Genomic DNA, 25,487 nt, shown 5'->3' with positions numbered 1-25,487 from the left:
CTTCTTTCCCGGCAGTGGGCAGTCTTTCCAATTTTTCAACAGCTCGTCTATTTCCTCGCCGCTCCTCGTACGCGGGCGTCCTCGGGGTTCGGTTTCACCATCGAACAGATCCTTGCGTTTTCTCCACGGGTCATCATCGCGAAGCCACCTTCGATGTCCCATGAACACGGTTTTCGAAGACCCGGGATCTCTATCTAGCTGGCGATACGTTGTGTCATCCATGCACCTGAGGCATCCAGAAAATCCGTGGACCACCTGCCCCGCGACATATCCGTAACAGAGATAGTCGTGCACCGTCGTGAGCAGCGCGGCTCTCATAGGGAAATATTCTTTCTCTGCGGCGTCCCACGTATTGGCTGGTGTTTTCCACAGCGTGTCAAGCTCCTCTTTCAGCAGCCCCAGATACAGATTGATGTCATTCCCTGGTTGTTTCGGTCCTTCAATTAGCATACTCATGTGAATGTACTTCCTCTTCATGCACAACCAGGGGGGAAGGTTGTACATCCACACAAACACAGGCCAGGTGCTATGTGTGCTTCTCTGGCTGCCAAACGGATTGACTCCATCGGTGCTCGCGCCCAGCACGATGTTCCTTGGATCGTTCCCAAATTCTGGGTCTCCGAAGTTCAACGCTTGCCACTGGCTCGCATCCTTAGGGTGACTCAGCATCTTGTCTTTTTTATCTATCTCCGGATCATTTGCGTCATCTTCTCGCTTCTTCTCCTCCCTATCTGCGTGCCAACGTAGGAGCTTTGCTACCTTAGGGTCTGCGAAATACCACTGCAGACAAGGAGTGATCGGAAAGTACCACACCACTTTTCGAGGAGCTTTCTTCCTCTTCTTGTATCGAGTGACGCCGCACACCGGACATATGGTAGACTCCGCGTGCTCGTCCCGATAAATGATGCAATTGTTCATGCACACATGGTATTTCACGTGCGGTAAATCTAGAGGACACACGATTTTCTTCGCCTCCTCCAAACTGGTCGGGCACTTGTTCCCCTTGGGAAGACGTTCGTGTCAGAATGACATGTTCTCGTCGAAGCATGCGTCGGTCATTTTGTGTTTTACCTTCATCTCCAGAGCCATGAGCGTTACTTTCAGGCGGGTATCCTCGGGCCTGCATCCTTCATACAATGGAGTAACCGCGTCTAACTCAAGTTGATCCATCTTGGCTTTCTCTCGGGCGGCAGCTCTTGCGTTATCCGTCTGCTTGAGAAGCAGCTCTTGAATATGAGGGTCCTGCACCCAGCCCATCGATGGTCCAGCGTCGTCTGCTCCGCCGGCATCATCATCTTCATGATCATGCCCGTCGTCTGCTCCGGCATCTTCCTCATCATCATGTCCTGCATCTTCTACATGATGACTGTGTACAGCATCACCGTCGTGATCATCTCCTGGGGATTCTTCGTCTTCTCGCCCGCCCGAGCCGCAGTGGTTGTCTTGCTGCCCTTCCTCATTTCTTGCCCGGCCCCCATGGACGACTTCATAGTCATCTTCATCACCTTGCCACCGATAGCCATCCATGAAACCACGCAAGAGCAGGTGGTCCCGCACCTGCCCGGATTTCGGGTCCGCAATAAGGCTCTTCAGCTTGCATCTTCGACACGGACATCTTATCTCCGTCTCGTTCTTTTGAAGCATCTCGGCCTTCGCAGACCTCAAAAACCTATTCACGATGCCTTCGGTCATCATGCGGACCATGGTCGCCTGCGGGGTAGAGCAAAACCATATTTTAGAACCAAGAAAAAATTTGGCATGACTTTCCCTAAAAATAGGACCAAAAAGAATGCTTAATGCCAAAATTCTCGCCGAAACGGAAATGAATCAACATTCCGGCAAAATATTGGCAACTATCGTATTTTAAATACCGGTACACCTCCAAACACAAACACATATGCAACACCACAAACATATGCAACACCACGAACATACATAGATCTAGCTAGGCCATAAAAAGTGCATGTGCACATTGTTGTAGGGAGAACAACATAAATATAGCTTCCCCCCTTACTTACCTATCAAAACAAGGTAATTTAACCACTTAAATTGAATGAATCTATGGTGGAAATGAGGTGAAAAAGAGGAGGCACCCGAGACAAGGAGGAGGTGGAGAGAATGAAGTGGGGAGAAAGTGAGTGTGGGTAGGAGAGGTTGTCCAAAATATCTTGTTGCTGCCCACTTACTAATGGCGCACCAACTCTAAATGCGCCATTAGTAATCCAGGTTACTAATGGCGCACCTCCTGGTGGTGCGCCATTAGTAGTTTTGCAAAAAAAAAAATACTAATGGCGCACTGTCCCACAGTGCGCCATTACTAGTTTAAACTAGTAATGGCGCACGGTGGAACAGTGCGCCATTAGTAGTTTTGCAAAAAAGGGAATAAAAAATATAATAAAAAAAAACATTAGTGGCGCACTTTCCGGCAGGTGCGCCATTACTAGTTACAACTAGTAATGGCGCACTGTGTCCGGATGCGCCATTAGTATGTTTGGACAGGCGCACTAGTTAAAAAAAATTTGATACTAATGGCGCACCCGGGGCCAGGTGCGCCATTAGTAGTTTCAACTCTAATGGCGTATCAGAAGGTGGTGCGCCATTAGTATATACTAATGGCGCACCGCTTGTCTGGTGCGCCATTAGTGTCAATCCCATCTATAGCCCTTTTTCTAGTAGTGACACGTGAACCTGATAGAGAGATGAGATCCTAGTCCTTAACCCACGTAGGAAATAAGAGGATGACTCAGATCAGAAGGCATAAGGTAAAGGAGTAAAAAGAGCCTTACGTTCCCTTCCACAATCAATTCCCTTATATAACTAAAGCATTTCTAGACTCGATTTCGACCAGTTTGGCTTGGTAATCCTACAGGCAGTCATGCTCAGATACCAAAGCTATCAGGACCTCGATCCTAAGTCACACCGATCTAGCATGTAACACATCATATCATTTTGCGGCCTCACGCACGGTATTCCCGCGGGTGCCACCTTACCTGGCCCGGGACCGTTTGCGCCTTTTGGCTCACGTATATGATAGTGTCGCTAGCATCCATATGACAGAGAACCCGGGCCAACATGACTAGTCGTGAACCCAAAGTGGCGCTAACTTACAGGGACAGGCATACATGAACCATCATCGAACGTGTCGGTCATTAGCGTGTGAATCCGGGCTGTAGCAACTGGGCTAACAGGACTCCGGGAACCCGGGCTGTAGCAGGCTAGCAGGACTCCGAAAGTCACCCCGTGACATTTCCCCGAAGGGACAGACAGATGAACAAAGTGGATCACATGCCGGCCAGTCTAAGTGTTCCGGAGCAGTAGTAACTGGGCTAGCAGGACTACGGTGAACCGGGCTATAGCAGACTACCATGACTCAGTGGAAGCACTAGACTACATTTCCCCATAAGAGAGGTGATGTCTACTACACAACCTTCTTCTTGTAGACATTGTTGGGCCTCCAAGTGCAGAGGTTTGTATGACCGTAGTAAATTTCCCTCAAGTGGATTACCTAAGGTTTATCAATCCGTAGGAGGCGTAGGATGAAGATGGTCTCTCTCAAGCAACCCTGCAACCAAATAACAAAGAGTCACTTGTGTCCCCAACACACCCAATACAATAGTAAATTGTATAGGTGCACTAGTTCGGCGAAGAGATGGTGATACAAGTGCAATATGGATAGTATATAAAGGTTTTTGTAATCTGAAAATATAAAAACAGCAAGGTAACTAATGATAAAAGTGAGCACAAATGGTATTGCAATGCGTTGAAACAAGGCCTAGGGTTCATACTTTCACTAGTGCAAGTTCTCTCAACAATAATAACATAATTGGATCATATAACTTTCCCTCAACATGCAACAAAGAGTCACTCCAAATTCACTAATAGCGGAGAACAAACGAAGAGATTATGGTAGGGTACGAAACCACCTCAAAGTTATCCTTTCTGATCGATCTATTCAAGAGTCCGTAGTAAAATAACATGAAGCTATTCTTTCCGTTCAATCTATCATAGAGTTCGTACTAGAATAACACCTTAAGACACAAATCAACCAAAACCTTAATGTCACCTAGATACTCCAATGTCACCTCAAGTATCCGTGGGTATGATTATACGATATGCATCACACAATCTCAAATTCATCTATTCAAACCAACACAATGTACTTCAAAGAGTGCCCCAAAGTTTCTACCAGAGAGTCAAGACAAAAACCTGTGCCAAACCCTATGCATAGATTCATGGGCGGAACTCGCAAGTTGATCACCAAAACATATATCAAGTGGATCAATAGAATACCCCATTGTCACCACGGGTATCCCACACAAGACATACATCAAGTGTTCTCAAATCCTTAAAGACTCAATCCGATAAGATAACTTCAAAGGGAAAACTCAATCCATTACAAGAGAGTAGAGGGGGTGAAACATCATAAGATCCAATTATAATAGCAAAGCTTGCGATATATTAAGATCGTACCACCTCAAGAACATGACAGAGAGAGATCAAACACATAGCTACTGGTACATACCCTCAGCCCTGAGGGTGAACTACCCCTCCTCGTCATGGAGAGCGCCGTGATGATGACGATGGCCACCGGTGAGGGATTCCCCCCTCCAGCAGGGTGCTGGAACGGGTCTAGATTGGTTTTCGGTGGCTACGGAGGCTTCTGGCGGCGGAACTCCCGATCTATTCTGCTCCTCGATGGTTTTAGGGTATATTGGTATATATAGGAGGAAGTAATACGCCAGGGGAGCCACGAGGGGCCCATGAGGGTGGAGGGCACACCCAGGGGGGGTGGGCGTGCCCCCTGCCTCGTTGCTTCCCTTACGTACACCCCAAGTCTTCTGGATTGCTTCCGTCCCAAAAATAACTCTCCTGAAGGTTTCATTCGTTTGGTCTCTGTTTGTGTCGGGGATATACCACGCGGTATGACCCGGCCGGATGTATGACCCGACCGGACTTGGCGATTCACAGGTGACCCACCATGACTTGGCGACTCACTAAGTGACACGCCCGGATCTCTCCACTCACTGATGACCCGGCCGAGCCAGGTGTTTCATTGATGACCCGGCCAGTGGGTTAGAGGAGCGACAAGACTCGGAGGTCCAGTAGGCGGTTCAAGGAAGGCTGGCTTAAGAGGAAAGCATAAGGAATATTCTCTTATAAAGGAAGCAAGACTAGGACTCCACTTGTAATAGAGTAATCCTAATCCTAATAGGACTAGTCATGTAAGCCACCCCTTCAACATATATAGGAGGGGCAAGGCACCCCAAGAGGGCAAGTTCCACAAGTTTGATAAGTTAGGGTTAGACAGACAAATCAATAGCTTTCGAGATAGAGGTAGCGAAACCTCGCCCTTGTAACCGTGAGCATCATCATCATCAATATTAATGAAGCAGGATGTAGGCTTTTACCTCCACCGTGAGTGGCCGAACCTGGGTAAAACATCGCGTCTCTCTTCCCGCTCAACCCCTCTCAAGATACCACATAGATGCGTTGGCCTCACGACTAAGTCCTCACATTAGGACATCTGCCGTGACAATTCCACGACAATTGGCGCCCACCGTGGTGTTGAGTTCTTGGAGGGATCTCTTTCAGGGATCGAGAAGTTCGCAAATTTCCGGATTAAAGAAACTGGCTCGAAAAGATCTACATCATCTCCGAGTTTGTTGGTCGAAATCAAATTCCGAGATCATCTAATACCTGTCTCAGGTGGAAAATTGAAGGGATTACAGGCGCTGCCATGGGCGTTCTTCCTGGTCTAATCTACCCAGTTGTTATCTGTCGTCGGTGGAATTATTTTTTCTATCAAAATCAGTGTTGGTCTCGCTTAAAGATCGAACTTGGAAGAATTTTTGTGGACGGTGTCTCGCACACCACCATGAAGCGGATCCAATCTACATCTACACACGCGTCCTCGGACAGCGCATCAAGTCAGGCTAAGCCGACGATGACTCGATCTGCCAAAATCTCCTGGTGCCTGCGGTCAAGACTCCTCCTGAGACCTCTTTCAGAACAGCTTTAGACTCGCCTCGTGGAGAGCAAAGGAAAGAGCTGTAGTTCGGGAGCAGTGTACCACTACGAGTAGTACTAATAAACAATTCAACAGAGGGATACTGGTACTTGGTGTCATAACCTTACGTGGAGCGTCGATTAAAAAAAGAGGGGTGGTTCATGTACGCACATCTTGGATGGGATTAGTAGTACTTCTTGGTAGCTTGGAATAGCATGTACTACTACTTGGGTCAGTAAATGGTCAAGGTGGTCGTAACAATGGAGCTCGCACCTACAGCGGTGCCGTAAGTCGCAAGGTCCGGTCAGGTTTCATTATCATCGCAGCTCGAACCGGCGATGTAGTTATTATCAAACATCAAAATCTACTTCAGCCTAGCCGGAGGAGTGCAAAGGATTTCGTCCATGAAACCTAAGTTTCGAAGTCGCAAACGTACCAAGACCAAAAAGGAATTTATGATGCAAGTCAAGCTTCAGTGGACCAGCGAAAAAAAAGTTACAGCGACGCGAAGCTTAATTGTTTCAAACGCCTGCTACCGCTGCCCTGAGCCGCCGCAGCCTTGTCGCAAGCCGGCCCTGATTCTAAGTTGCCAAACGCCCCGTTCTGCCTCTGCTGAGAAGACCCCGCCGCAGCCAAACTGGCCACGACCTGTGGCTAGTCTGGAGTCTGGACCCCGCCACCCGTCCGAGTCGCCGCCGCGCCCCGTCTCCCGTCCGAGTCACTGTCAGCACTTGCCGCGTCTGGGTGCGTCTACATCAAGCGAAAAAGTTGCCAAAGCCTGCAGGAACTGTACTTGATTGACTGGTTGAGGATCTTCGTCGAGCGTAGGCCGCTGCTATGAGCAGCCGCTTCATCTCACGGGCGCTGAGGCCCGCCACCTCCACTGTTGTCGAGCCGCTGCGGCCGCCCGGTGGACTTCGCCGCTATAGGCCTTGTGCCCTCGCCTCATCTTGAGAGCCACTAGCGCCAAGACCAAGTCAAAGGTCAACAGTGATGGAGATTGCGACGAACAGGTCTTCGAGCAAGAGAGCATATTTTGGCCATTCAAAAGGCCACTGAATCGCTGCATCCAACATCCCCTAGCGCTATGGTGTCAGTAGCACAACGTTTTGCATTGCTATTAACTCGGAAGGGAAGAGCCGTCGGGGTCATGTTGAGCCGCTTCTGCCGCATTGAATCGCTGGTCTGCCTGAGTTGCCATTGTTGTGATTGAAGGGATCATCCGTCATCCGAACAAATCAGGTGATATTCATCTAAAGATTATTTTTTTAACACATATTGTTTTTATCAAAGAACAATTACTTGGTTTGTGATATTCTTTCGCAGGACCATTACAAAAGGTGTTGCAAAGAGGGCCATCATTATTTTTGCGCTAGCACTTGTTGGTGTTGTGCTGCTTGAGGGATACATGCGCAAGTCGCCGCTCCCGCTACATCAACACAACGCAATTAACTCATCCATCCGCACCGGCTTACAACACCGCGGCCGATTCATTTGTCCGTGCCGCCTCTGATGCTGCGGTCGTTTTACTGCATGCCCTGCGGTCCGGCCTATTCAACGTGCCGGGTTGACTAACGAACACCGCCGAGGATCATAAATACATCAGGATATTTGGTCACTGCAAGAGCGGTAATGACTCGCCCGCGTCCATACTACCTCTAATGTTGCGGTTGTTTTTTTTTGTCTGCCTCCGTGGTTTGGTGTATGTCAACATAATGCGGCTAACTTGCCCGTTCGCACGGTTCACCGTGTCGCTTCATCGTGGTGGTCAACTAATCATCAACTCTGCGGCGGATAAATTCTGCCATGATATGTCAGGTGAGATCCATCCAGTATATTTTTTATTGCTTTCTTTAAAAGAGCAATTACTATGGCTTGCAAGTTCTCCAGTGCAGGGCAAGTTATATCACTGAGATGTTGAATGACTCATACCGGTTTATATCACGGTCAAATATGGAGAATCTCAAGACAACTCCTCGAGTCGTCTTAAGACTCGGGGGCTACAATGACATGACTCAGCGAAATTGGTTGGTGTCAGTGAATTCAAGAACTCCGGGTCATTGGAGGGAAGATAACCCGGTTCCGGAGGCTACCGCCATATTGGTAAAAATTTAAAGGCCGTCAGAAAATTTCTGGCTCACAATGATGCTTCGGTTTACAATCCGGCTCAAGGTAAACCTATCTCCCACAAAGCTTTGAAGCTCTAAATATCCGGTTTAAAAAGAATTCATCTCTCGCAAGTTTGAGTTTTCAGGAAAAATTACAGGGACCAAAGAGAGTTTGTTGCACAGCAAAACTCAAACTTAGGCACCCGGCGAGCACAGCTCAGAAATATATCACTTGGGGGCTTCCAGCTTATTGAGCTAAGCTATGATTACCCTTTGATCTGGCTCATAGCGACATTTACAGGTCATTTGGGGGCTTCCTGTTCAAACATAGGTCATATTCGAACCAAAGAGAACATAGCTGTCGGTACCCTCTTGATCGGCGCAATGCCAAACTCACTAGGGGGCTTCTTGATCGTATTCGAATCATAGCTTAACCCCTTTTGGGTCCGACTTGGATCGTATTCGAATCAGGGTCGTTAAGAACCTCTCAAGGTCATTTGGGGGCTTCCTGTTCAAACATAGGTCGTATTCGAACCAAAGAGAACATAGCTGTCGGTACCCTCTTGATCGGCGCAACGCCAAAGCCACTGGGGGCTACATGATCGTATTCGAATCCTAGCTTAACCCCTTTGGTCTGGTTTACTGATCGTATTTGAATCAGAAGCCTCAAATTCTTCTTTCTATTTTGCTTAAGTTTTTTGAAAATAGTCTTTTTGGGTTTGTCTTGAGACTTTTTGTTCATATCTGAGGCATATATGTGGTTTCGATTAACCCGGCTTGACTTTGGATGATAAGTCGCCATATATGACAATCATAAACATTTGGAAGTTTTTTGCTTCTAAAGATTGGGTTATCACCCTTACTGCACAGGTATCCTAAACCGGTAGTACGATTCAATATCACAGGAACCGGTTTTTCAAACTGGGTTATATTATTAAAATAGCCAACATGGCTGGATTTTTATTATGGTTATCAATAACCAATATTACGATTGAGGTTTTCAAAGTTTCTTCAGTGCAATGGATATTATTTTATCAATGGATATAATTTATTCTACAATGGAAGGAATAGTCCCGAGTCGCTGCAGGCTTACGACCCGACACTTGGGGGCTACATTATTCAAGTTGAGATTACATCAAATATGCAAGTCCCATGTCACTGCCAGCATGCACCATGGCACTTGGGGGCTAATGCAAAGTCATTTTTACTGGCCTTATTGAAGACCCGACTCATCACATTGTAATGAGCCGGCCCTTTGAGGCTACCAATTGCTCCTATCAACAATTTAAGGTACACAAATCTTAAATCCATTATATTGAAAGGTCCACTACTCAGTTGGAAGAGTACAAAGCTCTTAACCTTATGGACGTGGGTTCAAGCCCCATGGAGGGGATTACGGCATATGATATTATTTTCAAGGAAATATATATAAAGTCCCAGCTCAAGATTATTTTACTGGGCTGGCCCTTGGAGGCTACATGTTGCTGCTCAAATCTACATTTACAAAGTCCCTGCTCATTATTGCATAATGACCCGGCCCTTGGGGGCTACACCGGTTGAAGTTTTTGTGAGCATAAGATAATTACAAGTCCCAGGTTGATGCAAGCATGACAACCCGTCACTTGGGGGCTACAGGTAACATGGATATAAGGAGAAATAGTTTCGAATTCTCAGTTTTGAGCAAATCGAATTGACCTGATGTCACCAATCATTATGACCCAGTGTCTGCAACAATCATAGCCCGGCGTTATCAATAATTATGACCCAGTGTCAGCAACAATTATGACTCGGTGCCATCAAGATTTACAAACCGGCAATTTTGGTGATATTAAACCGACAAGTTCTACATCTTTAAACCGACTGCATATCAGATGAGTATTTCAAGACCAATATTTCTTAAGCCGGAGCTTTGGAAGCCGACTCAAGTGGATTATTCTTCACAATATTTCTCTACAAGAGACCAATGCCATCAAATTGACTCTGAAGCTGGCCTATTGACCCGGACTTTTCAAAAGAAGTATCTGGATTTTTTGCATTGACAAAGTTGAAACATATCTAGTAAATAATATTTTCTATGAGATCATGGACATGTAGATATCAACAAGGAAATGACAAAGACTTAATGATGATCAAGTGTCGGCTTACAAGAATTTTCTAACCCGGAGCACAACCTGCCAAATTTGTTCTTGTGTTTATTTTGCAGGATCAGTTTAACATGGATAAATCCAAATTAAACTGGGGGCTAATGTGGGGGATATACCCCGTGGTATGACCCGGCCGGATGTATGACTCGGCCGGACTTGGCGACTCACAGGTGACCCACCATGACTTGGCGAGTCACTAAGTGACACGCCTGGATCTCTCCACTCACTGATAACCCAGCTGAGCCAGGTGTCTCATTGATGACCGGACCAGTGGGTTAGAGGAGCGACAAGACCCGGAGGTCCAGTAGGCGGTTCAAGGAAGGCCGGCTTAAGAGGAAAGCATAAGGAATATTCTCTTATAAAGGAAGCAAGACTAGGACTCCACTTGTAATAGAGTAATCCTAATCCTAATAGGACTAGTCATGTAAGTCGCCCCTTCAACATATATAAGGAGGGGCAAGGCACCCCAAGAGGGACAAGTTCCACAAGTTTGATAAGTTAGGGTTAGACAGACAAATCAATAGCTTTTGAGATAGAGGTAGCGAAACCTCGCCCTTGTAACCGTGAGCATCATCATCATCAATATCAATGAAGCAGGATGTAGGCTTTTACCTCCACCGTGAGGGGCCGAACCTGGGTAAAACATCGCGTCTCTCTTCCCGCTCAACCCCTCTCAAGCTACCACATAGATGCGTTGGCCTCACGACTAAGTCCTCACACTAGGACATCTGTCGTGACAATTTGACGACAGTTTGATATTCCTTTTTTGCGTAACACTGAAACAAGGGAAAAAACAGAAACTGGCACTAGGCTCTGGGTTAATAGGTTAGTCCCAAAAATAATATAAAAGTGTTTATTAAATCCCATAAACATCCGAAATAGATAATATAATAGCATGAATACTTCATAAATTATAGATACGTTGGAGACGTATCAGCACCCCCAAGCTTAATTCCTGCTCGACCTCGAGTAGGTAAATGATAAAAGAAATAATTTATGAAGTGTGAATGCTAGCAAGTGCACAAGTTTGATCAATGATAATTTCAATCACCTTTGCTAGCATTATTATATATCATAACAGTAGCTCATCTCATAAAGCTTCTCATGATCAAGTAACAAGCTATTCACATGTTAAAGTATAGATCATAAACTTTCTTGAAAACTAACAAACCGTGTTATCAGTCATCAAACAATTACAATTCATCTTATTTTCAGGAAGAGTCCATGTCAGAGCTTTGATTTAGCAAACTCCACATACTCAACTATCATTTAGTCTTTCACAATTGCTAACACTCACACGATATTTATGGGTTCAAAGTTTTAATCAGACACAAAGAAAGATAGGGGCTTATAGATTCGCCTCCCAAACTTTTACCTCAAGGGTAATGTCAACAATAATAGTTCATGATGGCTTACATCCAATTGGATATATATATCAGAATCTTTCCAACACGAGGTGCTTGCCAAAGGATAAAATGAAAAAAAGGAAAGGTGAAGATCACCATAACTCTTGCATAAGGTAAAAGAAAATAATAAAAGATAGGCCGTTCGCAGAGGGAAGCAGAGGTTTCCATGCGCTTTTATAGTTGGATGCACAAAATCTTAATGTGAGGGAACGTCACTTTATATTGCCACTTGTGATAGGGACCTTTATTATGCAGTCCGTCGCTTTTATTTCTTCCATATGACAAGATCGTATAAAGCTTATTTTCTCCACACTAAAAGATCATACATATTTAGAGAGCAATTTTTATTGCATGCACCGATGACAACTTACTTGAAGGATCTTAATCAATCCATAGGTAGGTATGGTGGACTCTCATGGTAATACTGGTTTAAGGGATGTTTGGAAGCACAAGTAGTATTTCTACTTGGTGCAAAGAATTTGGCTAGCATGAGGGGGAAAGGCAAGCTCAACGTGTTGGGCGATCCATGACAATATACTTTATTTCGAATATAAGAAAACATAACCCATTACGTTGTCTTCCTTGTCCAACATCAACCTTTTAGCATGTCATATTTTAATGAGTGCTCCCAATTACAAAAGATGTCCAAGCTAGTATATTTATATGTGGAATCTCTCTTCCTTTAATATTCTTTCATGAATTATTCAGGTGACCAATACAACGTTTGCTAACCTTCAATAAATTTACCACCTCTACTTCTTATATGTAAAGTCATTACTCCCCATGGGATAAGCATATGAAACAAATATAATTTCAGATTTATGACATTCAAATCATTCAACCATTTACTCATAGGATACAAGTGAGGCACACGAGTAAATGACAAACTACTCCAAAAAGATATAAGTGAAGATCAATGAGTAGTTAAATAATTATGTAGCTATGTGAAGACTCTCCCTCATTTAAGAATTTCAGATCTTGATATTTTATTCAAACAGCAATCAAAACAAAGTAAACTGACATGCTAAGAATAGCAAACATCATGTGAGGAAGCAAAAACTTAGGATCAACCGAAACTAACCGATAGTTGTTGAAGAAGAAAGGTGGGGTGCCAACCGGGGCATCCCCAAGATTAGACTCTTGAGACTTCTTGAAATATTATCTTGGGATGCCTTGGGAATTCCCAAGCTTGAGCTTTTGTGTCTCCTTAATTCCTCTCATATCACGATCTCCCTAAATCTCAAAAGTTTCATCCACACAAAACTCAACAAGGACTCGTGAGATAAGTTAGTATAAACCAATGCAAAAACCTTATCATACTCTACTGTAGAAAATCATTAAAATTATTATTCAACATTTCATACTAAATGCCTCTGCATATTTAATAGTCCTATCCTCAGATAGAATCATTAAAGAAGCAAACATATGCAAACATAACAGCAATCTGCCTAAACAGGACAACCTGTAAAGAGTGCAGCAAGATCCATACTTCCCTACCTCCAAAAATTATGAAAGAAAATTCCCACTGTAGTAAATTTACCAGAGCTTATTATGAAAAAGGTTTTAACATTTTATCACATTCTGACTTTTCTAGGGAATTTTTGCAACAGTGGTAAACTTTATGTTTTCAAACAGCAACATGTGGACTTGTAAAATAGGCATAGTAAAGGCTATCAATACCACTTTTATTGAAATAAAAGATGAAAAACATTGTTCTAAATAACATAAAGCAAATCCTAACAAAATAAATTGACACTCCTAGCAAAACAAATATTATGTGGTGAATAAAAATATAGCTCCAAGTAAACTTACCGATGAACGAAGACGAAAGAGGGGATGCCTTCCGGGGCATCCCCAAGCTTAGGCTCTTTTTTATCCTTGAATATTTCCTTGGGGTGCCTTGGGCATACCCAAGCTTAAGATCTTGCCACTCCTTATTCCATAATCCATTGGATCTTCACCCAAAACTTGAAAACTTCACAACACATAACTTAACAGAAAACTCGTAAGCTCCGTTAGCGAAAGAAAAGAAAACAACACTTCAAGGTACTGTAATGAACTCATTATTTCTTTATATTGGTGTTAAACCTACTTTATTCCAACTTCTCTATGGTTTTTAAACTCTTTTACTAGCCTTAGATTCATTAAAATAAGCAAACAACACACGAAAAACAGAATCTGTCAAAAACAGAACAGTCTGTAGTAATCTGTAACTAACGCAAACTTATGGAACCCCAAAAATTCTAGAATAAATGCTGGACGTGAGGAATTTATCTATTAATCATATTAAAAAAGAATTAACTAAATATCACTCTCCAATAAAAAATGGCAGAAATTCTCGTGAGCGCTAAAGTTTCTGTTTTTTACAGTAAGATCAACAAGACTTTCCCCAAATCTTCCCAACGGTTCTACTTGGCACAAACACTAATTAAGACATAAAAACTCAATAATAACAGAGGCTAGATAATTTATTTATTAATAAACAGGAACAAAAATCAAATAACAAAAATAAAATTGGGTTGCCTCCCAACAAGCGCTAACGTTTAACGCCCCTAGCTAGGCATGATGATTTCAACGATGCTCACATAAAAGATAAGAATTGAAACATAAAGAGAGCATCATGAAGAATATGAGTAGCACATTTAAGTGTAACCCTCTTCCTGTGCATAGGGATTTTGTGAGAAAACAATTTATGGGAGCAACAATCAACTAGCATAGGGAGGCAAAACAAGCATAACTTTAAAACTTTAAGCACATAAGGAGGAAACTTGATATTATTGCAATTCCTACAAGTATATATTCCTCCCTCATAATAATTTTCAGTAGCATCATGAATGAATTCAACAATATAACCAGCACCTAAAGCATTATTTTCATGATCTACAAGCATAGAAATTTTACTACTCTCCACATAAGCAAAATTCTTCTCATTCAGAATAGTGGGAGTATCATAAGAAACTCGAATACTATAAATTGTTTCCACATTAAAAGAATACTGTTCAGAAAAAGGGTAATCATAATCATGACAAGTTTTATAAATATAATCATCACTACTTTTTATAGCATATGTATCATCACAGTAATTATCATAAGTAGCAACTTTGTTCTCATCATAATCGATTGAAACCTCTTCCAAGATAGTGGAATCATCACTAAATAAAGTCATGACCTCTCCAAATACACTTTCATAATTATCATAATAAGATTCAACATCCTACAAAATAGTGGGATTACTACTTCCTAAAGTTGACACTCTTCCAAACCCACTTTCATCAATATAATCATCATAAGTAGGAGGCATGCTATCATCATAACAAATTTGCATATCAAAACTTGGGAGGCTAAAAATATCATCTTCATTAAATGTAGCATCCCCAAGCTTGGGACAAACATTAATTGCAGCAAATATATTCTAAAAAAATGTCATTCTCATCAAACATAGCATCCCCAAGCTTGGGCCTTTTCATATCATAAGCATAATCACTCTCATCATTAATAGTATGAATAGCACCAATAGTATAGCAATTATCATCGTCAAAATGAGTAATAGGAGCAACATTATTTGGGAGAGATACCTTTCTAACTTTGCTTCTCCGTCTTTTCTTTTTCTTCTTCACATCATGTGTGGGTTCAACCCTCGTTTTGGAGCTCCTTATTAATGAGTTTGGTTGAATAGAAGGCTCCTCCTCGTTACCTGATTCATCATAAGAAATAATAGGAGGATATTGGGAAGTCTCTTCCCTTTCATTAGTATTCTCTTCATCTTCTATTTGTTTTCTTTTCTTTATTTAATTGGCAATATAAGGATTTTCAATACAATTCACCGCACAATACATATAAATTTCCTCTAGATCAAAATCAAGAAGTTTATCACGGGCAAATACTAAAGATAGTTAGTTATACATTTCATTTCTTCATAACCCATAAGCAAACTAAGTTCATTATGATGTGCAAGGGAAATCAAGTCATCACAATATTCGAAAACGATTAGATGATGAAACAATTTGCATCGGATGGTTAAATGACCACGTTCATTGCAAAGTTCATAAGTACGGCTAAGAAAATTTGAATTTTCAGCACAAACATCTAGCCTTTCTTGCAACCATTTAGTTTCTAAGTACTTATGCCTCTTGCAAAATCTATCTTCCCTAATTGGTGTGTACTTGCAAACTCTATGCACTCCAGAAAAATCGACATGCTTATAAGAGACATTCTCATCATGACTAGTGCAATCATCATTAGTACTATGGATATTCAAAGAATTCATACTAATAACATTGCAATCATGCTCATCATTCAAAGATTTAGTGCCAAACATTTTAATGCATTCTTCTTCTAACACTTTGGCACAATTTTCCTTTCCATCATACTCATGAAAGATATTAAAAAGATGAAGCGTATGAGGCAAACTCAATTCCATATTTTTTTGTGTAGTTTTCTTTTATAAACTAAACTAGTGATAAAAACAAGAAACAAAAAGATTCCATTGCAAGATCTAAAGATATACCTTCAAGCGCTAACCTCCCTGGCAACGGTGCCAGAAAAGAGCTTGATGTCTACTACACAACCTTCTTCTTGTAGATGTTGTTGGTCCTCCAAGTGCAGAGGTTTGTAGGCAGTAGCAAATTTCCCTCAAGTGGATGACCTAAGGTTTATCAATCCATAGGAGGCATAGGATGAAGATGGTCTCTCTCAAGCAACCCTGCAACCAAATAACAAAGAGTCTCTTGTGTCCCCAACACACCCAATACAATAGTAAATTGTATAGGTGCACTAGTTCGGCGAAGAGATGGTGATACAAGTGCAATATGGATAGTATATAAAGGTTTTTGTAATCTGAAAATATAAAAACAGCAAGGTAACTAATGATAAAAGTGAGCACAAACGGTATTGAAATGCGTTGAAACAAGGCCTAGGGTTCATACTTTCACTAGTGCAAGTTCTCTCAACAATAATAACATAATTGGATCATATAACTTTCCCTCAACATTCAACAAAGAGTCACTCCAAAGTCACTAATAGCGGAGAACAAACGAAGAGATTATGGTAGGGTACGAAACCACCTCAAAGTTATCCTTTCTGATCGATCTATTCAAGAGTCTGTAGTAAAATAACAAGAAGCTATTATTTCCGTTCAATCTATCATAGAGTTCGTACAAGAATAACACCTTAAGACACAAATCAGCCAAAACCCTAATGTCACCTAGATACTCCAATATCACCTCAAGTATCCATGGGTATGATTATACGATATGCATCACACAATCTCAGATTCATCTATTCAAACCAACACAAAGTACTTCAAAGAGTGACCCAAAGTTTCTACCGGAGAGTCAAGACGAAAACGTGTGCCAACCCCTATGCATAGGTTCATGGGCGGAACCCGCAAGTTGATCATCAAAACATACATCAAGTCAATCAATAGAATACCCCATTGTCACCACGGGTATCCCACGCAAGACATACATCAAGTGTTCTCAAATCCTTAAAGTCTCAATCCAATAAGATAACTTCAAAGGGAAAACTCAATCCATTATAAGAGAGTAGAGGGGGAGAAACATCATAAGATCCAACTATAATAGCAAAGCTCGCGATATATCAAGATCGTGCCACCTCAAGAACACGAGAGAGAGAGAGATCAAACACATAGCTACTGGTACATACCCTCATCCCCGAAGGTGAACTACTCCCTCCTCGTCATGGAGAGCGCCGGGATGGTGAAGATGGCCACCGGTGAGGGATTCCCCCCTCCGGCAGGATGCCAGAACGGGTCTAGATTCGTTTTCGGTGGCTACGGAGGCTTCTGGCGGCGGAACTCCCGATCTATTCTGCTCCTCGATGGTTTTAGGGTATATTGGTATATATAGGAGGAAGAAATATGTCAGGGGAGCCATGAGGGGCCCACGAGGGTGGAGGGCGCGCCCAGGGGGGTGGGCGCGGCCCCCTGCCTTGTGCCTTCCTCGTTGCTTCCCTTACCTACACCCCACGTCTTCTAGATTGCTTCCGTTCCAAAAATAACTCTCCCGAAGGTTTCATTCCATTTGGACTCCGTTTGATATTCCTTTTTTGCGAAACACTAAAACAAGGGAAAAAACAGAAACTGGCACTGGGCTCTGGGTTAATAGGTTAGTCCCAAAAATAATATAAAAGTGTTTAGTAAAGCCCATAAACATCCGAAACAGATAATATAATAGCATGAATACTTCATAAATTATAGATACGTTGGAGACGTATCAAGAGGCTACCAAGGATAGACAACTAGGTCGTCGGATCCCACACATACCAAGCATTTCAAATCATACACACAATATGCTCGATATGTGCAAATACAACATGGCATCACAACAAAACTCTACAACTCAAAGTATTTATTCATTAGGCTCCGAGGAGCCAAGTATTACAAGCATGGGTCTCATGACCCCACATATAGAGCATACAAGCAACAAGCACATGCGGAAGCTTATCTTGTCTAAGTACAGACAACTACAAAAGAAAAAGGCTAAGAAGCCTGACTGTCTACAAGACCCTGCCGAGGGCACAAGATCGTAGCTGAGGTAACAAGCTAAACGTCGAAGACCACACGGAACTACTAGCGAGACTGAAGTCTCTCTGCAAAACATAAATTAAGCAAACGTGAGTACAAATGTACCCAGCAAGACTTCTATCAGAACTAACTACATATGCATCATTCTCAACAAAGGTATGGTGGGGTTTAACTGCAGCAAGCCAGCTTTGACTCAGTGCCTAACCTGAACTACTACTGCAAGTAACTGTTTGAGGTGGTGCACACAAGTCCAAATATTCACCAAATCAATACACCACTATGGATTCGCTCCCGTCTCCCTACGAGAACGCCATCCATAGCACTCACGCTTATCTTGCGCATTTTAGAGTATCCACCTTCACTTGTCTATGAACTGTACATGCAACCCAGAAGTCCTTTACCGCGGACGCAGCTATTCGAATAGATCATTTATAACCCTGCAGGGGTGTACTTGTTCACACACGCTCTCACCACTTACCACCTTGTACACGTCGTGTATCTCGGCAACCTTCAAGCGGAAGCCTGGCGAGAGAGTCGGCCTGACTAACCACACAAGTCTCTAGTCCAGGTTTATCGCCTATTTGGGTTCCATCCGTGAGGAGATCCGGCCGGGGTTTTGCTCATAGCCCCAAACGATGTGTGCAGGATTCCCGAGACACCAAACGGGCGCCCGGTACACCGTGCCATGGTGTATCTACCACATCATAGCCCACCCCTAGGGTCAGCACTACGCACAACCTCCAACACATATCCTATAAACACTAGAAACTAGTTGCAACTCCTGGACAGAGATCAAGGCAATTAATAAGTCAAGAGAGTTAATTAAGGATCGCAATGTGTGGTAGTAGCTGTTCATGGATCACAAACACAGAACTCAGTTCCTGAGGACGGTTTCAATGAGACAACCCACCATGTACTCCTACATGGCCTCTCACCGCTACCTTTACCAAATCATGTTCACACACTTTGCTCACACACACAGTAGGACATGTTCATCACCATTCCAATTCATCCCCGATGAATCAGACCTGACTCAACTCTAAGCTGTAGCAGGCATGACAAACAAGCATGAATGAGTAGGCACATCAGGGCTCAAACAACTCCTACTCATGTTAGTGGGTTTCATCTAGTTACTGTGGCAATGACAGGTCATGCAGAGGAAAGGGGTTCAACTACCGCATCATATAACAGTTGAATCATTGTTGTCCTAATGCAGTAAAAGAGAGCAGGAGTGAGAGAGTGGAATTGTATCAGAATGAACAAGGGTTTTTTGCTTGCCTGGCACTTCTGAAGATAATATAGCTCTTCATCGGTGTCATCGAACTCATCGTCGGAACGTCGTCTACTCAGAGGGGACAAATACTGGCAAACAAGGAAGAACACAATCAATGCAATGCACAATATGATGCATGATCATGACATGGCAATATGAGTGTGTTGGCCTAATGCAACTACAACCAAATGGGTTTGGGTCAGTTTGAATCAAAGGTTCAATCCCAAACTCAACTTATGAATTTAAATAGTGCCTTATCATGTTTTGCACTAAACAACAAGGTTAAGTTGCTTAAACATGCAAGAAACCAGTACAGATGGAAATGTTGGATTTTTCTGATCATTTTCATATAAAAAACTTTGCATTTGGAGTTAAAGATTAATTTCTATGATTTTTAGAAGTTTAGAGCATTTTCTGGAATTTCCTGAATATAAATAAATCCAGAAAATACTTTATTGCGTCAGCATTGCGTCACTATGACGTCAGTGGTCAACGGCGCGGTCCAGGTCAAACCTGACCAGTGGGTCCCGCATGTCAGTGGTTAATTAAACTAACTAAATAAATTAACACTAACCTAGGTTAATTAGCAGGGCTGGCCCCACGCGTCAGTGACCCAGGGTGGTCAAACCCTGGTCAGACGGGGTCAACTCGCCGGAGTTGACCCGCGGCTCATCGCCGGCGACGCCAGGGACGGCAGAGGGCGTCGGGATTCCTCGTCCGGTGACCAAATGGCCGGCGGAGGGCATCTACGTGCTGCTGGTGAACTTGCACATCGAGTGGAGCAACCGGTGTGTGCGGGGGTGGCCGGAGTTGATGGCGGCGAGCTCTAAGGCGGCGGCCGGAGGTCGGGTGAGCTCGGGTTCGGCGTTAGGGAGCTCGGCAGGTGGCAAGGAGGGGTGCTACGGCCTCCTGGGGGTGCACTGAGCACGGCTGTGTGCTCGGTTGCAGCTCTAGGCAACAGTGGCCACGGTGGCGACATGGCCGGCGGTGAAGAGCTCTCAACTCTGACGGTATCAGCGTTAGAGGAAGAAAACGAGCCAGGGGAGAGGGGGGATCAGCAAAGGAGCTCACAGTGCATCGAATGGAGCCGTTCGCGAGCTCGGGGAGGCACTGGAGCGAGCGGAGCAGCGAGGGGGATCTCCAGCGGCCGACGATGAAAATGAAGACGGTGTCATCGCGTCAGGCGTTCCGAGGGCGCGTGACATGGTGGAGAGGGCGAGCTCGTCGAGGCAAAGCTCGTGGGCACGTCGGAGAGGCGAGGGGGAGGTGGTGGCTGTGTCTATGGCGAGCAGCGGCGACGAGCTCTGCTCGGGCAGAGAGGGAGAGAGAGCAGAGGAGGGGAGGAGCACGGGAGAGAGTGAGAGAGGTCCAAGGGGTCCGTGGCATCTCCAGGGACGTCAAGAGGAAGGCGGCAAGCAGGAGGTGACCGGGCGCGTGCTTGCGTGCGGTGGCCACGCGCCTCTCATTCTCCTGGCGGGAGGTTGAGGGTGACTGGCACTGCGCTCTGGGCTGGGCCATACAGTAGCAGGCCGGCCAACTGCACAGGTAAGCGCCAGGTAAGACTCTCAGTTTTTATATCTGTTTTCTAATTTTGCAGTTTGTTTTAATTTGGTTTTCAAAACCAAACTATTTTATATACTTCTGAAAATTCATATGTGGTCTGTAAGGATATATTTAGAGCCACTCACAGGTTTCCAGAATTATTGGACTTTTAATTCTTTGATAGAAAAATTAAATCCAACTCAAATATTTATTGAGTTAAATCTAAATGTCCTAAATAGTTCCTCAAAAATGTTCCTAAATAATTCCATATTTTTGGTTTGGATCAAAACCCTTTCCAAAATTATCAAACATCATTGAAGAACATTTTGGAAACATTGGATGCATTTTCCAGGGTTATTTTCCCTTCTTTTAATTAAATTTTTGAGGCTTTCAAATTTCCTCAGTTCAACTTTCAGAATTTAGACATGATGCAAGGATGCAACGCCACTAATTACAAGCATTATTCTAGAGCTCTGACACTGTGATACATCTCCAAAGTATCTATAATTTTTTATTGTTCCATGCTATTATATTATCTGTTTTGGATGTTAATGGGCTTATTTACAAACTTCTATATTATTTTTGGGACTAACCTACTAACCTAAGGCCCAATGCAAATTGCTGTTTTTTTGCCTATTTCAGTGTTTCGCAGAAAAGGAATATCCAACGGAATGAAACCTTCGGGAGAGTTATTTTTGGAACAAGCGTGATCCAGAGGACTTGGAGTGGACATCAAGAAATCAACGAGGAGGCCACGAGGCAGGGGGCATGCCTACCCCCTGGGCGTGCCCTCCACCCTCGTGGGCCCCTCATGGCTCCACCGACCTACTTCTTCCTCCTATATATATCCATATACCCCAAAAACATCCAGGAGCACCACGAAACCCTATTTCCACCGCCGCAACCTTCTGTACCCAAGAGATCCCATCTTGGGGCCTTTTCCGGAGCTCCACCAGAGGGGGAATCAATCACGGAGGGCTTCTACATCAACACCATAGCCTCTCCAATGATGTGCGAGTAGTTTACTTTAGACCTTCGGGTCCATAGTTATTAGCTAGATGGCTTCTTCTCCCTCTTTGGATCTCAATACAATGTTCTCCTCGATCTTCTTGGAGATCTATTTGATGTAACTCTTTTTGCGGTGTGTTTGTCGAGATCCGATGAATTGTGGGTTTATGATCAAGTTTATCTATGAACAATATTTGATTCTTCTCTGAAATCTTTTATGTATGATTGGTTATCTTTGCAAGTCTCTTCGAATTATCAGTTTGGTTTGGCCTACTAGATTGATCTTTATTGCAATGGGAGAAGTGCTAGCTTTGGGTTCAATCTTGCGGTGTCCTTTACCAGTGACAGCAGGGCAGCAAGACACGTATTGTATTGTTGCCATCGAGGATAAAAAGATGGGGTTTATATCACATTGCTTGAGTTTATCCCTCTACATCATGTCATCTTGCCTAATGGTTACTCCATTCTTATGAACTTAATACTCTAGATGCATGCTGGATAGCGGTTGATGTGTGGAGTAATAGTAGTAGATGCAGAATCATTTCGGTCTACTTGTCGTGGACGTGATGCCTATATACATGATCATGCCTAGATATTCTCATAATTATGCACTTTTCTATCAATTGCTCGACAGTAATTCGTTCACCCACTGTAATACTTATGCTATCTTGAGAGAATCCACTAGTGAAACCTATGGCCCCCGGGTCTATTCTCTATTATATTAATCTCCCGTCAACAAGCGGCCATTTATTTGGCAATCTTTTAATTTCAATCTATATCATAAAAATACCAAAAATATTTATCTTATTATTATTATCTCTATCAGATCTCGCTCTCGTAAGTGACCATGAAGGGATTGACAACCCCTTTATCACGTTGGTTGCGAGGTTCCTATTTGTTTGTGCAGGTACGAGGGACTTGCGTGTAGTCTCCTACTAGATTGAGATTGGTTCTCAAAAACTGAGGGAAATACTTATGCTACTTTGCTGCATCACCCTTTCCTCTTCAAGGGAAAACCAATGCAATGCTCAAGAGGTAGCAAGAAGGATTTCTGGTGCCGTTGCCGGGGAGATCTACGCCAAGTCAAGACACACCAAGTACCCATCACAAACTCTTATCCTTCGCATTACATTATTTGCCATTTGCCTCTCGTTTTCCTCTCCCCCACTTCACCTTTGCCTTTTCTCTGCCTTCTTCCCGTATGTACCTTTGTTTTTGTTTCCATGTGCCTTCCATTCGCTTGCATCTTTGCTTGCTAAAAATCTATTGATATGGATCCACTTAAAGTGTTCTACTTGGATCATCTTCGGCCCTTATGCGCTCGTGCTGAAACCCCAACTATCCTAGTTGATGGGAAATCTTTAGATGAGCATGCTCATTTTATGCGTCACCGTTTGTCTGAAAAAGGGAAACTCTTATGGGATCAAATAAACAGATTGTTGTGTTATGCTTGGAATCTTTGTGAAATTTGTGATTTTACTTGTTTCTCTAAGAACCCTAAAAAACACCTTCCCTACCTATGTGAGTTTAATGAAAATGAAATCTTATCTTCCTATGCAAAGGGTGTTTATAGTTACTATGATATTGAACAAATTGAAGAATTTGTTGCTTTTAAGGGTGCTTATGAAGTTGCTTCTTTGATTGAAAAGTATGATATTACTCTCTACGAATCTGAAAATTTTGACATACTTAAACATTGCTATGAAAGCTATGCTCATAATGTCTATGTCAAATAATTTATTGAGAGAATGACCGTTGCTTTGGAAGAAAATAATGACATGCATGAATCTATAGATAATGATGATTTCTATGATTTGATTGAAATATCCCTTGTTGAACATGATGCTTTCTATTCTTGTGGCTATGATGCCAATATTTATGAAAATGAATTTGCTATGGTTCCTTATGTTAAACATGAGATCGTTGCTATGGCACCCATACTTGATAGTTCCTTCGATGAAAAGCATGATTGCAATGATGCTATTATAAATTCTATTAATGTCAATTGTGCTAATAATATGCAGAACCCTAAGCTTGGGGATGCTAGTTTTGCTATGTCCACTACTTGTTGCAATGATCATGATTGGGGTGATTCTTCTTATGATCTTAAAATTTTATTTAAGCCCCATGATGAATATAAGATGGATAATAATTTTTGCAATATTGAAAGTGGGTTTGGAAGAGTGTCAACATTAAATCCCACGTATTTGGAGAATGTTCAATCTTATGCAATTTTCGATAAAAGTGGGTTTGGAGAGGTCATGACTTTAGTTAATGTTAATCCCACTATTTTGGAAGAGTGTCAACTTTGCATTCATTTGGATCGTGTTGAATATATTTTATGTGATGGCTATTTTTTTAATTTGCTTATGATCCCACATGTAATTATTATGAGATAGGAAAATATGATTGTATAAATTTTCATGTTACTAAATTACCTCTCGTTATGCTGAGATTGCTATTGTTTCTTTCCGCTTCCTTGCATATGCTAGTTTTTGCTTGCTATGATAATTTGTTTGCCTATACGATTCCTATGCATAGGAAGTATGTTAGACTTAGATGTGTTTGTCACTTGTTTCATGATGCTCTCTTTGTGCTTTAATTCTTGTCTTTTATGTGAGCATCATCGAAATTATCAATGCCTAGCTAGGGGCGTTAAACGATAGCGCTTGTTGGGAGGCAACCCAATTTTATTTTTGTTTCTTGTTTCTTGTTTCTGTTTAGTAATAAATAATTCATCTAGATTCTGTTTAGATGTGGTTTTATGCTTTTAATTAGTGTTTGTGCCAAGTATAACCTTTGGGAAGACTTGGGGAAAGTCTTTGCGATCTTGCTGTAAAAAATAGAAACTTTAGCGCTCACGAGATTTGCTGCCATTTTTTACTGGAGAGTGCGATTAGGTTGATTATTTTTGCAGATGATTAATAGATAAATTCCTGACGTCCAGAAATTTATTTTAGAATTTTTGGGGTTACAGAAGTATTCGAAACCTACAGATTACTACAGACTGTTCTGTTTTTGACAGATTCTGTTTTTCGTGTGTTGTTTGCTTATTTTGATGCATCTATGGCTAGTATCGGAGGTTATGAACCATATAGAAGTTGGAATAAAATAGGTTCAATAAAGAATGAGTTCATTACAGTACCTTATGTGGTGGTTTGTTTTCTTATACTAACGGAGCTCATGAGATTTCTGTTTATGTTTTGTGTTGCGAAGTTTTCATGTTTTGGGTAAAGATTTGATGGATTATGGAATAAGGAGTGGCAAGAGCCTAAGTTTGGGGATGCCCAAGGCACCCAAGGTAAAATTCAAGGACAACCAAAAGCCTAAGCTTGGGGATGCCCCGGAAGGCATACCCTCTTTCGTCTTCTTCTATCGGTGTACCTGTAGAGCATCTTTATAATCACCCAGTTACGTTGTGCGTTTGATAGCACAAAAAATATTCCTCTGATGTC

The sequence above is a fragment of the Triticum urartu genome, chromosome 5A (genome assembly GCF_056163025.1).
Source record: "Triticum urartu cultivar PI428250 chromosome 5A, HENAU_Tu73, whole genome shotgun sequence".
Classification (NCBI taxonomy): domain Eukaryota; kingdom Viridiplantae; phylum Streptophyta; class Magnoliopsida; order Poales; family Poaceae; genus Triticum; species Triticum urartu.
The sequence above is the reverse complement of the archived record's forward strand: the minus strand, read 5'-3'. Positions refer to the sequence as shown.